The sequence below is a fragment of the Rutidosis leptorrhynchoides genome, chromosome 5 (genome assembly GCF_046630445.1).
Source record: "Rutidosis leptorrhynchoides isolate AG116_Rl617_1_P2 chromosome 5, CSIRO_AGI_Rlap_v1, whole genome shotgun sequence".
NCBI lineage: Eukaryota > Viridiplantae > Streptophyta > Magnoliopsida > Asterales > Asteraceae > Rutidosis > Rutidosis leptorrhynchoides.
In genome coordinates, this window is record NC_092337.1 from 296,011,162 (window position 1) to 296,026,385 (window position 15,224).

The window sequence follows — 15,224 nt, forward strand, 5'->3', positions numbered from 1 at the left end:
GTTTGTCAAGAAGAAAGATGGTACATTCAGGTTGTGTATCGACTACCGAGATTTGAACAAACTTACCATCAAGAACCGCTACCCACTACCGAGAATCGATGACTTATTTGATCAACTACAAGGCTCGTCTGTTTATTCAAAGATTGACTTACGTTCCGGGTATCATCAAATGCGGGTGAAAGAAGATGATATTCCAAAGACTGCTTTCAGAACACGTTACGGTCATTACGAGTTTATGGTCATGCCGTTTGGTTTAACTAATGCACCAGCTGTGTTCATGGACCTTATGAACCGAGTGTGTGGACCATACCTTGACAAGTTTGTCATTGTTTTCATTGATGACATACTTATTTACTCAAAGAATGACCAAGAACACGGTGAACATTTGAGAAAGGTGTTAGAAGTATTGAGGAAGGAAGAATTGTACGCTAAGTTTTCAAAGTGTGCATTTTGGTTGGAAGAAGTTCACTTCCTCGGTCACATAGTGAACAAAGAAGGTATTAAGGTGGATCCGGCAAAGATAGAAACTGTTGAAAAGTGGGAAACCCCGAAAACTCCGAAACACATACGCCAGTTTTTAGGACTAGCTGGTTACTACAGAAGGTTCATCCAAGACTTTTCCAGAATAGCAAAACCCTTGACTGCATTAACGCATAAAGGGAAGAAATTTGAATGGAATGATGAACAAGAGAAAGCGTTTCAGTTATTGAAGAAAAAGCTAACTACGGCACCTATATTGTCATTGCCTGAAGGGAATGATGATTTTGTGATTTATTGTGATGCATCAAAGCAAGGTCTCGGTTGTGTATTAATGCAACGAACGAAAGTGATTGCTTATGCGTCTAGACAATTGAAGATTCACGAACAAAATTATACGACGCATGATTTGGAATTAGGCGCGGTTGTTTTTGCATTAAAGACTTGGAGGCTCTACTTATATGGGGTCAAAAGTATTATATATACCGACCACAAAAGTCTTCAACACATATTTAATCAGAAACAACTGAATATGAGGCAGCGTAGGTGGATTGAATTATTGAATGATTACGACTTTGAGATTCGTTACCACCCGGGGAAGGCAAATGTGGTAGCTGATGCATTGAGCAGGAAGGACAGAGAACCCATTCGAGTAAAATCTATGAATATAATTATTCATAATAACATTACTACTCAAATAAAGGAGGCGCAACAAGGAGTTTTAAAAGCGGGAAATTTAAAGGATGAAATACCCAAAGGATCGGAGAAGCATCTTAATATTCGAGAAGACGGAACCCGGTATAGGGCTGAAAGGATTTGGGTACCAAAATTTGGAGATATGAGAGAAATGGTACTTAGAGAAGCTCATAAAACCAGATACTCAATACATCCTGGAACGGGGAAGATGTACAAGGATCTCAAGAAACATTTTTGGTGGCCGGGTATGAAAGCCGATGTTGCTAAATACGTAGGAGAATGTTTGACGTGTTCTAAAATAAGGACAAGATTTGGAGTCCATGTTTGTATGATATTGTGTAAAAACTGCATTCCAGAAACTGATTTCGATGTAACATATTTGTATTGTAAACCATTATGTAATGGTCGTGTGTAAACAGGATATTTTAGATTATCATTATTTGATAATCTACGTAAAGCTTTTTAAACCTTTATTTATGAAATAAAGGTTATGGTTTGTTTTAAAAATGAATGCAGTCTTTGAAAAACGTCTCATATAGAGGTCAAAACCTCGCAACGAAATCAATTAATATGGAACGTTTTTAATCAATAAGAACGGGACATTTCAGTTGGTATCAGAGCGTTGGTCTTAGAGAACCAGAATTTTTCATTAGTGTGTCTTATCAATTTGTTAGGATGCATTAGTGAGTCTGGACTTCGACCGTGTTTACTTGAAAAATGATTGCTTAACAAATTTTGTTGGAAACTATATATTTTTAACATGTGAATATTATGTGATATATTAATCTCTTAACGCGTTTGATATTATGTGATAGATGTCTACCTCTAGAACAAGTCCCATTGACTCACCTAATAATAATGAAGAGTCAAATATAAATTGGAATGATTCGTGGACTGATTCACAAGTTCCCGAAGAGGAACCGGAAGAAGAGTCGGAACCGGAAGAAGAATCGGAACCGGAAGAAGAATCGGAACCGGATGAAGAAATAGAACCGGTGGGGGAAATAATAAAACGGTTAAGTAAAAGAAAATCCTCAACCAACCGACCAAGGTTAATTATGGTCAATGGTGTTTCCGCCAAGGAAGCAAAATATGGGGAGGATTACCAATTCTCCGATGAATCGGATTCCGTCGAGAATTCCGATGATGTTATAGAAATTACCCCAACTGAATTTAAAAAGGCAAAAGAAAATAATAAGGGAAAAGGCATAAAAATAGAGAAATCTAATTCCAACCCCGATGAACTTTATATGTATCGTCAACGCCCGAAGTCCTTAAGTTGTAACAATGACCCGGGAACCTCTAAACCACCAGGTTTTTCTAAACCAATGTAGACAACGACGGCTCGTATTAGGGGAACATCATATATCCCTAGAAACTTGGCAAAACGAATCAAAAGCGAAGAAGAAGAAACGAGCGAGTCGGAATAAGATAGTTGTATTCATGTGGTGTAATATATGTAATATAGTGTTCGTATGCTTTATGATATATGTAAAAATTGCTTGTATTAATAAGTATTTTTTTATGAATCTAACTCTTGTCTATTTTACAGTTTAAAAACACAAAATGGATAGACAACCCAATATTTTAAGAGACCTACCCGGAGACATGATTGATGAAATCTTGTCTAGAGTCGGCCAGAATTCCTCGGCACAACTATTTAAGGCGAGATCAGTTTGTAAGACATTCGAAGAACGTTCCAAGAATGTCTTGGTTTATAAGAGACTTTCGTTTGAAAGATGGGGGATATCACATTGGGAAACCCATAAGTTACGATGTGTTTACTTTGACGCATATATTGCGGGGAACCCAAATGCTATTTTACGCAACGGGTTAAGAAATTATTTTGACTCAATATATCCGAATATTGGACTTCGTGATTTAGAAAAAGCGGCTAACATGCAACATAAAGAAGCATGTTATGCTTACGGATTAGTAATGTTCGCTTCTCACCAAAGTGAGAACAAGAACATCGGGCTACAACTATTAAACAAAACGTTTCCACAAGTGACGAAGTCGGTAATTGGGGTAAGAAATGAGGTTTTTAGATTATTACGGGACTGTTGGACATTACGTAACCCTCGTCCCTTTGACGACGTTACAACACGCTGTCTTATCAACGGCCATAACGGTTATGTTGCACAAGACCAAGGATGCGAAGTAGTCCTAGTAAAACCAGAATGCATGACTTGTTTCTGGACGTATGAATTACGTGTCTTTATTGCCTTTGCTGAACGACTTGTGTACTAGCTAGAATTATCTTCACAACTATCTTGTATCAAAGTTATTGTGTGCTATATTTCATGCTTTATGTAAAATAAGCGGTGTTGTAAGTTTGTAAAATATTGTATAAAAGTTTGAACGCGAAATATTATTATAATCAGTTTTTCATATAGAATTGTAGTAGTTGAATTGTATATTAGCTACTAAGTATGAACTTAACGGGTAGGTACTACCCGAATTTAAACTTATAAAACGCTAATATGAAGAAAAAGCTTTTATAAATGAGTTCATATTATGCTACGAAATACTATTAACTACTCTTAATATTCTGTATGATTAACTTGTTCCATTTAACTATTTTGAAGGAAATGGCACCGACTACTCGACACACCGTGAATATGAATGAAGAGGAATTCCGTACTTTTCTAGCTTCAAACATAGCCGCAGTATAGGCTGCGCTACATACCAACAATAACCTTGGATCTAGCAGTACAGGAAATCGTGTAGGATGCACCTACAAAGAATTCACTGCCTGCAAACCTTTGGAATTTGATGGAACCGAAGGACCGATCGGATTGAAACGGTGGACCGAGAAGGTCGAATCGGTGTTTGCCATAAGTAAGTGTACTGAAGAGGACAAAGTAAAGTACGCTACGCATACCTTCACAGGTTCTGCATTAACATGGTAGAATACCTATCTAGAGCAAGTGGGACAAGACGATGCGTACGCACTACCGTGGTCAGCATTCAAGCACTTGATGAACGAGAAGTACCGTCCCAGAACCGAGGTCAATAAGCTCAAGACAGAACTTAGAGGGTTACGAACCCAAGGATTTGATATTACCACGTACGAAAGACGATTCACAGAATTGTGCCTATTGTGTCCGGGAGCATTCGAAGATGAGGAAGAGAAGATCGACGCGTTTGTGAAAGGATTACCGGAAAGAATCCAAGAAGATATAAGTTCACACGAGCCCGCCTCCATACAACAGGCATGTAGAATGGCTCACAAACTCGTGAACCAAATTGAAGAAAGAATTAAAGAACAGACTGCTGAAGAGGCCAATGTGAAGCAAGTCAAAAGAAAGTGGGAGGAAAACGGTGATAAGAATCACCAATACAACAACAGCAGCAATTACAACAATAATCGCAACAATTATCCCAACAATCGCAACATCAATCGCAACTACAACAAACGGCCCAACAACAACAACAACAACAACAACCGCAACTACAACAATCATCCCAACAACAATAATAACCGCAACAACAACAACAATCAGAAGCAGCCATGCCAAAGGTGTGAAAAGAATCACTCGGGGTTCTGCACCAAATTTTGCAACAAGTGTAAAAGAAATGGTCATAGCGCGGCGAAGTGTGAGGTCTACGGACCAGGGGTTAATAGAACGAAAGGAACAAATGGTGTCGGAACGAGTAATGGCGGAGCAAGTAGTGTCGGAGCAAGTTATGCCAATGTAGTTTGTTATAAATGTGGAAAACCGGGCCACATTATTAGAAATTGCCCGAACCAGGAGAACACGAATGGACAAGGCCGTGGAAAAGTTTTCAATATTAATGCGGTAGAGGCACAGGAAGACCCGGAGCATGTTACGGGTACGTTTCTTATTGACAATAAATTTGCTTACGTTTTATTTGATTCGGGTGCGGATAGAAGCTATATGAGTAGAGATTTTTGTGCTAAATTAAGTTGTCCATTGATGCCTTTGGATAGTAAATTTTTACTCGAATTAGCAAATGGTAAATTAATTTCAGCAGATAATATATGTCGGAATCGAGAAATTAAACTGGTTAGCGAAACATTTAAGATTGATTTGATACCAGTAGAGTTAGGGAGTTTTGATGTGATAATCGGTATGGACTGGTTGAAAGAAGTGAAAGCAGAGATCGTCTGTTACAAAAATGCAATTCACATTATACGAAAAAAAGGAAAACCCTTAATGGTGTACGGAGAAAAGGGCAACACGAAGCTACATCTTATTAGTAATTTGAAGGCACAAAAACTAATAAGAAAAGGTTGCTATGCTATTCTAGCACACGTCGAGAAAGTACAAACTGAAGAAAAGAGCATCAATGATGTTCCCGTCGCAAAAGAAATTCCTGATGTATTTCCGAAAGAATTACCGGGATTACCCCCACATCGATCCGTTGAATTTCAAATAGATCTTGTACCAGGAGCTGCACCAATAGCTCGTGCTCCTTACAGACTCGCACCCAGCGAGATGAAAGAACTACAAAGCCAATTACAAGAACTTTTAGAGCGTGGTTTCATTCGACCAAGCACATCACCGTGGGGAGCTCCTGTTTTGTTTGTCAAGAAGAAAGATGGTACATTCAGGTTGTGTATCGACTACCGAGATTTGAACAAACTTACCATCAAGAACCGCTACCCACTACCGAGAATCGATGACTTATTTGATCAACTACAAGGCTCGTCTGTTTATTCAAAGATTGACTTACGTTCCGGGTATCATCAAATGCGGGTGAAAGAAGATGATATTCCAAAGACTGCTTTCAGAACACGTTACGGTCATTACGAGTTTATGGTCATGACGTTTGGTTTAACTAATGCACCAGCTGTGTTCATGGACCTTATGAACCGAGTGTGTGGACCATACCTTGACAAGTTTGTCATTGTTTTCATTGATGACATACTTATTTACTCAAAGAATGACCAAGAACACGGTGAACATTTGAGAAAGGTGTTAGAAGTATTGAGGAAGGAAGAATTGTACGCTAAGTTTTCAAAGTGTGCATTTTGGTTGGAAGAAGTTCACTTCCTCGGTCACATAGTGAACAAAGAAGGTATTAAGGTGGATCCGGCAAAGATAGAAACTGTTGAAAAGTGGGAAACCCCGAAAACTCCGAAACACATACGCCAGTTTTTAGGACTAGCTGGTTACTACAGAAGGTTCATCCAAGACTTTTCCAGAATAGCAAAACCCTTGACTGCATTAACGCATAAAGGGAAGAAATTTGAATGGAATGATGAACAAGAGAAAGCGTTTCAGTTATTGAAGAAAAAGCTAACTACGGCACCTATATTGTCATTGCCTGAAGGGAATGATGATTTTGTGATTTATTGTGATGCATCAAAGCAAGGTCTCGGTTGTGTATTAATGCAACGAACGAAAGTGATTGCTTATGCGTCTAGACAATTGAAGATTCACGAACAAAATTATACGACGCATGATTTGGAATTAGGCGCGGTTGTTTTTGCATTAAAGACTTGGAGGCTCTACTTATATGGGGTCAAAAGTATTATATATACCGACCACAAAAGTCTTCAACACATATTTAATCAGAAACAACTGAATATGAGGCAGCGTAGGTGGATTGAATTATTGAATGATTACGACTTTGAGATTCGTTACCACCCGGGGAAGGCAAATGTGGTAGCTGATGCCTTGAGCAGGAAGGACAGAGAACCCATTCGAGTAAAATCTATGAATATAATTATTCATAATAACATTACTACTCAAATAAAGGAGGCGCAACAAGGAGTTTTAAAAGCGGGAAATTTAAAGGATGAAATACCCAAAGGATCGGAGAAGCATCTTAATATTCGAGAAGACGGAACCCGGTATAGGGCTGAAAGGATTTGGGTACCAAAATTTGGAGATATGAGAGAAATGGTACTTAGAGAAGCTCATAAAACCAGATACTCAATACATCCTGGAACGGGGAAGATGTACAAGGATCTCAAGAAACATTTTTGGTGGCCGGGTATGAAAGCCGATGTTGCTAAATACGTAGGAGAATGTTTGACGTGTTCTAAGGTCAAAGCTGAGCATCAGAAACCATCAGGTCTACTTCAACAACCCGAAATCCCGGAATGGAAATGGGAAAACATTACCATGGATTTCATCACTAAATTTCCAAGGACTGCAAGTGGTTTTGATACTATTTGGGTAATAGTTGACCGTCTCACCAAATCAGCACACTTCTTGCCAATAAGAGAAGATGACAAGATGGAGAAGTTAGCACGACTGTATTTGAAGGAAGTCATCTCCAGACATGGAATACCAATCTCTATTATCTCTGATAGGGATGGCAGATTTATTTCAAGATTCTGGCAGACATTACAGCAAGCATTAGGAACTCGTCTAGACATGAGTACTGCCTATCATCCACAAACTGATGGGCAGAGCGAAAGGACGATACAAACGCTTGAAGACATGCTACGAGCATGTGTTATTGATTTCGGAAACAATTGGGATCGACATCTACCGTTAGCAGAATTTTCCTACAACAACAGCTACCATTCAAGCATTGAGATGGCGCCGTTTGAAGCACTATATGGTAGAAAGTGCAGGTCTCCGATTTGTTGGAGTGAAGTGGGGGATAGACAGATTACGGGTCCGGAGATTATACAAGAAACTACCGAGAAGATCATCCAAATTCAACAACGGTTGAAAACCGCCCAAAGTCGACAAAAGAGCTACGCTGACATTAAAAGAAAAGATATAGAATTTGAAATTGGAGAGATGGTCATGCTTAAAGTTGCACCTTGGAAAGGCGTTGTTCGATTTGGTAAACGAGGGAAATTAAATCCAAGGTATATTGGACCATTCAAGATTATTGATCGTATCGGACCAGTAGCTTACCGACTAGAGTTACCTCAACAACTCGCGGCTGTACATAACACTTTCCACGTCTCGAATTTAAAGAAATGTTTTGCTAAAGAAGATCTCACTATTCCGTTAGATGAAATCCAAATCAACGAGAAACTTCAATTCATCGAAGAACCCGTCGAAATAATGGATCGTGAGGTTAAAAGACTTAAGCAAAACAAGATACCAATTGTTAAGGTTCGATGGAATGCTCGTAGAGGACCCGAGTTCACCTGGGAGCGTGAATATCAGATGAAGAAGAAATACCCGCATCTATTTCCAGAAGATTCGTCAACACCTTCAACAGCTTAAAATTTCGGGACGAAATTTATTTAACGGGTAGTTACTGTAGTGACCCGAACTTTTCCATGTTTATATATATTAATTGAGATTGATATTTACATGATTAAATGTTTCCAACATGTTAAGCAATCAAACTTGTTAAGACTTGATTAATTGAAATATGTTTCATATAGACAATTGACCACCCAAGTTGACCGGTGATTCACGAACGTTAAAACTTGTAAAAACTATATGATGACATATATATGGATATATATATTGTTAACATGATACTATGATAAGTAAACATATCATTAAGTATATTAACAATGAACTACATATGTAAAAACAAGACTACTAACTTAATAATTTTTAAACGAGACATATATGTAACGATTATCGTTGTAAAGACATTTAATGTATATATATCATATTAAGAGATATTCATACATGATAATATCATGATAATATAATAATTTAAAATCTCATTTGATATTATAAACATTGGGTTAACAACATTTAACAAGATCGTTAACCTAAAGGTTTCAAAACAACACTTACATGTAACGACTAACGATGACTTAACGACTCAGTTAAAATGTATATACATGTAGTGTTTTAATATGTATTTATACACTTTTGAAAGACTTCAATACACTTATCAAAATACTTCTACTTAACAAAAATGCTTACAATTACATCCTCGTTCAGTTTCATCAACAATTCTACTCGTATGCACCCGTATTCGTACTCGTACAATACACAGCTTTTAGATGTATGAACTATTGGTATATACACTCCAATGATCAGCTCTTAGCAGCCCATGTGAGTCACCTAACACATATGGGAACCATAATTTCGCAACTAGCATGAAATATCTCATAAAATTACAAAAATATGAGTAATCATTCATGACTTATTTACATGAAAACAAAATTACATATCCTTTATATCTAATCCATACACCAACGACCAAAAACACCTACAAACACTTTCATTCTTCAATTTTCTTCATCTAATTGATCTCTCTCAAGTTCTATCTTCAAGTTCTAAGTGTTCTTCATAAATTCCAAAAGTTCTAGTTTCATAAAATCAAGAATACTTTCAAGTTTGCTAGCTCACTTCCAATCTTGTAAGGTGATCATCCAACCTCAAGAAATCTTTGTTTCTTACAGTAGGTTATCATTCTAATACAAGGTAATAATCATATTCAAACTTTGGTTCAATTTCTATAACTATAACAATCTTATTTCAAGTGATGATCTTACTTGAACTTGTTTTCGTGTCATGATTCTGCTTCAAGAACTTCGAGCCATCCAAGGATCCATTGAAGCTAGATCCATTTTTCTCTTTTCCAGTAGGTTTATCCAAGGAACTTAAGGTAGTAATGATGTTCATAACATCATTCGATTCATACATATAAAGCTATCTTATTCGAAGGTTTAAACTTGTAATCACTAGAACATAGTTTAGTTAATTCTAAACTTGTTCGCAAACAAAAGTTAATCCTTCTAACTTGACTTTTAAAATCAACTAAACACATGTTCTATATCTATATTATATGCTAACTTAATGATTTAAAACCTGGAAACGCGAAAAACACCGTAAAACCGGATTTACGCCGTCGTAGTAACACCGCGGGCTGTTTTGGGTTAGTTAATTAAAAACTATGATAAACTTTGATTTTAAAGTTGTTATTCTGAGAAAATGATTTTTATTATGAACATGAAACTATATCCAAAAATTATGATTAAACTCAAAGTGGAAGTATGTTTTCTAAAATGGTCATCTAGACGTCGTTCTTTCGACTGAAATGACTACCTTTACAAAAACGACTTGTAACTTATTTTTCCGACTATAAACCTATACTTTTCTGTTTAGATTCATAAAATAGAGTTCAATATGAAACCATAGCAATTTGATTCACTCAAAACGGATTTAAAATGAAGAAGTTATGGGTAAAACAAGATTGGATAATTTTTCTTATTTTAGCTACGTAAAAATTGGTAACAAATCTATTCCAACCATAACTTAATCAACTTGTATTGTATATTATGTAATCTTGAGATACCATAGACACGTATACAATGTTTCGACCTATCATGTCGACACATCTATATATATTTCGGAACAACCATAGACACTCTATATGTGAATGTTGGAGTTAGCTATACAGGGTTGAGGTTGATTCCAAAATATATATAGTTTGAGTTGTGATCAATACTGAGATACGTATACACTGGGTCGTGGATTGATTCAAGATAATATTTATCGATTTATTTCTGTACATCTAAATGTGGACAACTAGTTGTAGGTTACTAACGAGGACAGCTGACTTAATAAACTTAAAACATCAAAATATATTAAAAGTGTTGTAAATATATTTTGAACATACTTTGATATATATGTATATATTGTTATAGGTTCGTGAATCAACCAGTGGCCAAGTCTTACTTCCCGACGAAGTAAAAATCTGTGAAAGTGAGTTATAGTCCCACTTTTAAAATCTAATATTTTTGGGATGAGAATACATGCAGGTTTTATAAATGATTTACAAAATAGACACAAGTACGTGAAACTACATTCTATGGTTGAATTATCGAAATCGAATATGCCCCTTTTTATTAAGTCTGGTAATCTAAGAATTAGGGAACAGACACCCTAATTGACGCGAATCCTAAAGATAGATCTATCGGGCCTAACAAGCCCCATCCAAAGTACCGGATGCTTTAGTACTTCGAAATTTATATCATATCCGAAGGGTGTCCCGGAATGATGGGGATATTCTTATATATGCATCTTGTTAATTTTGGTTACCAGGTGTTCACCATATGAATGATTTTTATCTCTATGTATGGGATGTGTATTGAAATATGAAATCTTGTGGTCTATTGTTACGATTTGATATATATAGGTTAAACCTATAACTCACCAACATTTTAGTTGACGTTTAAAGCATGTTTATTCTCAGGTGAATACTAAGAGCTTCCGCTGTTGCATACTAAAATAAGGACAAGATTTGGAGTCCATGTTTGTATGATATTTTGTAAAAACTGCATTCCAGAAACTGATTTCGATGTAACATATTTGTATTGTAAACCATTATGTAATGGTCGTGTGTAAACAGGATATTTTAGATTATCATTATTTGATAATCTACGTAAAGCTTTTTAAACCTTTATTTATGAAATAAAGGTTATGGTTTGTTTTAAAAATGAATGCAGTCTTTGAAAAACGTCTCATATAGAGGTCAAAACCTCGCAACGAAATCAATTAATATGGAACGTTTTTAATCAATAAGAACGGGACATTTCAGATTGCATTCACAATGATAATGAATGGGGAGATTGTGAGGTATTCACTTGGATTGTTTTCCATACCGAAAACTAGTTATGTGATTAAAGCACCAGATGAAGTTGTGGACGACGAACATCCGTTACTATTCAAACCATTTGATCCTGTCGAGTTCCTTGAGTTTTACTACACATATGCAGGCAAACAGAAACAATCTGCTCTCAAGGGGTAGAGTGGTGTATGACAAAATACATCTACCATTTTTCTAGTGCTGTTCTTGTATCATTAATCTCATGTTTATGTACTACGCTCAATATTGGAAAATGAAAAAATAGATTCACCAATAGGTGCCGAACCCAGCAATAATTCAATAGGATTCATTAATCAAATAGAGTTGGGACCATATTTTGTAGGGAAGCCATTTGTGTCATGTAGGGGTGTTCAAGCCGAGTCTCAATTATCTAGTTATATCACTATATAAAAATAACTAATCTGTATAAATGAAAGGGTCGTTTAGGGCAGCAAACTTGTTCAAGCTCGTTTATTGATCCAGATTCAGATTACATTCAGCTCTAATCGAGCTTTTAACGAGACGCTAAATAGATTGACTAAATTATCTGGATATTTGATACTTTGATTGTCAATGTACAATCATTGATGCATAAAACTAAACCTTATATAGAATCATAAGGGTTAACATTTATTCATTCATTTAACATAACTCTAATATTATTACAAATCTACCCTTTGTGGAATCCCTACAGAATAATTCATGATATTTGACCTGTTCTGGAATGCAACTGTTTTTTACAGTATGGTTTATCACTTAGTTTACTGAAGAGATTACAAATGACAGACAATTTCATATATTCTAGACAGAATGCTGAACTACCCAAAACTCTGTTTTTTTATGTTACAAGGATGAATAAAGGTGATTAGGGGTGTTCAAACCGACTCAGATCAACTTTGTAACATCCCGCCTTTTTCTGTTTACTTTCCGTTTATTTATTTAAAGTCTGTTATATGATTATAACATCTTCCGTTAAAACGCGTTTTAAAATAGCTCGTTTAGGTAATTCATGCAACTGCTTTTAAAGTTGAGGGACTAAACTTGCCAAGTGACCAAAGTTTTGACTAGGTCAAAGTGGTCAACTTCTTCCTCATCCATTCATTCATCTCCTCAAATCTAATATTTTCACATTTTACTCTCAAACACCCAATACAAAGATTCATCATCTATTTTCGATCTAGCAAGTGGTTTACAAAACAAATTACATATTTGAAATCCTTGCAACTTCCTCTTCGATTCCATACCAACTTCATCACTTTTGGGTAACTTTCTAAAATTACTAGATTATTTGTTCTTGATGTTTTTAACTTATAAAAGTGTTAATTAGTGTCTATGGCTCAAGTCTAACATGAATATATTATTTGTATGCTTGTTCTTGTCATTTTGATGTAACTAGCTTAAACTTGAAATGGGTGTGTTTGATCTTGAGATTTGGTTGCTTAAATGTTATTAGATGTTAAAAGTGCATGTATTAAATATGTTACTAGCATCATTAGCTTCAATTTGGTATATAGGTTGACTTGGAAAAGTCTCATTAACATGATTAAGGATTTTATGATTTTTGGTTAGGGTTTGGTAGCTTTAAATGTGATTTTTGATACATTAAAAGCCTTGCAATGTTGTTGGTAAGTGTTTAGTAGTATTGTATGTCTAATTACCTACGAAACAGCGTATTATATGTGTGCATTTAATTCCCGAATCATAAATGTGCATTTATGAACTTGAAAGTATTTATGATGAACATTAAATGAGCATTCAACTTGGATTTTGATTTTTGTAAATGATGTTTTTAATTGATAAAATGTGTTTAGTTGTGTTCCTCGTCAAATTATCTTTCCAACGATATAAGATACGTGCCTTGAATGTTGACGGTTCGTTAAATGTGTTTGAATGAAATTTGGTTTGGGACTTAGACTTTTGAAATAAGCCAGGAACCAGCTCCAGTTGATTGCCGCAGTGCGGCCATCCCATGTCGCGGCGCGACATAAGCCATGTTCAGCGGCTGTTCACCATGACACTTTTTTGAAAAATGTTTGCTATGCTACGCACCTCCGATTCACATGTAACTTGTTCTAAATGCTTATATATGATTAAAAACCTCAGAAAAATAGTTCGGGACCCGACCCGAATGTGTTGACTTTTTTGTTGACTTTGACTTGACCAAAGTTGACTTTTGTCCAAACTTAACCAATACTTGTTTAAACCGTTCTAATCTTCTTGTATACTTGATTCTTGCATGAAACTTGACAACTTGATTCACATGCTATATAATCGAGTCGTAACGAGCCATAGGACTAATTGGACAACTTTGACAAATCGTGTTTACCGTTATTGATACAACCTACTTGTTTAGGTCAAGACTAGCAATTGTCCTTGCACACGTTTACTTGTGAAGTACTTTATTACTCGTGCACTCAATGTGAGATCATAGTCCCACTTTTACTCTTTTAAACTTACATTTGGGATGAGAAAACATAAACGTTTCGTTTTACAAAGTGAACACAAGTACGAAAACAAATATTCTACATACGAGTTAGAACAAAATCCTCAATTCGATTATCATTAGTTACACTTGCCGGGTGTAAGCGAGAACTTATGTTGTATGGCCATACGGGTTTGACAAACCCTCATTCGGACGGTTCGCTACCGTTATTGGATGAAATATATTTTTGAGAAACAGTGTATGTTCTAACACTATTGTGATGGGGTTCTATGGATGGAAAGTTAAGCCTTGATAATTGGGTGCTCGTGATAACTAATTTTAGAATGGTTTACTATTATTTCAATGCTATAAATCTTGTGGTTCATTTGTACTTACGCACTTACTTACTTAAACCTATGATTTCACCAACGTTTTCGTTGACAGATTTCTATGTTTTTCTCAGGTCCTTGAACTTTTTGTGATACATGCTTCCGCTCACTATTTTTGATACTTGCTTGGATGTAGAGTATACATGCATACATGGAACATCTTTTGACTTACTTTTAAATTGTGTCGCATATGTTTCATTTGTACGTTAAACGTTGTAATGTAACTAGTCGTTGAACTACTTTTGTAAACTTGAAACATCTTTACATTTGAAATGAATGCGACATATTTTGGTCAAACGTCATTTTAAAGACTTATGACCACATAACGGGACCTAAGTAGACGACGCCGTCAATGACGATTTTGTCGGGTCGCTACAAACTTTGACTGACTTTGCCTGTATTTATGTATGTATATAAGCGTGTATCCATATATGTGTGCGTGTGTACATGACGTGTAGTGAGTACATATAAGCATGTGTGTAATATCTACGCTGCTTCAGAAAAATATATAAGCATGCACATAGGCAGCTACTGTCTTGAATAAAGTCGGTTAGTTAAAATGGTCTACGTTGGTGATTATATGACATTTGTACTTTAAGGAAATGACATGTTTGAAGCACTTTCCGTAGCTACAAACTGGCGGATATGAGCGCAGTAGATTGGTGTTGTTTTTCTTGCTGATTGATGCTGTCAGCAACATGAGCAACTACTCCAGCTCTAGCTTTATGGAACCATTCATC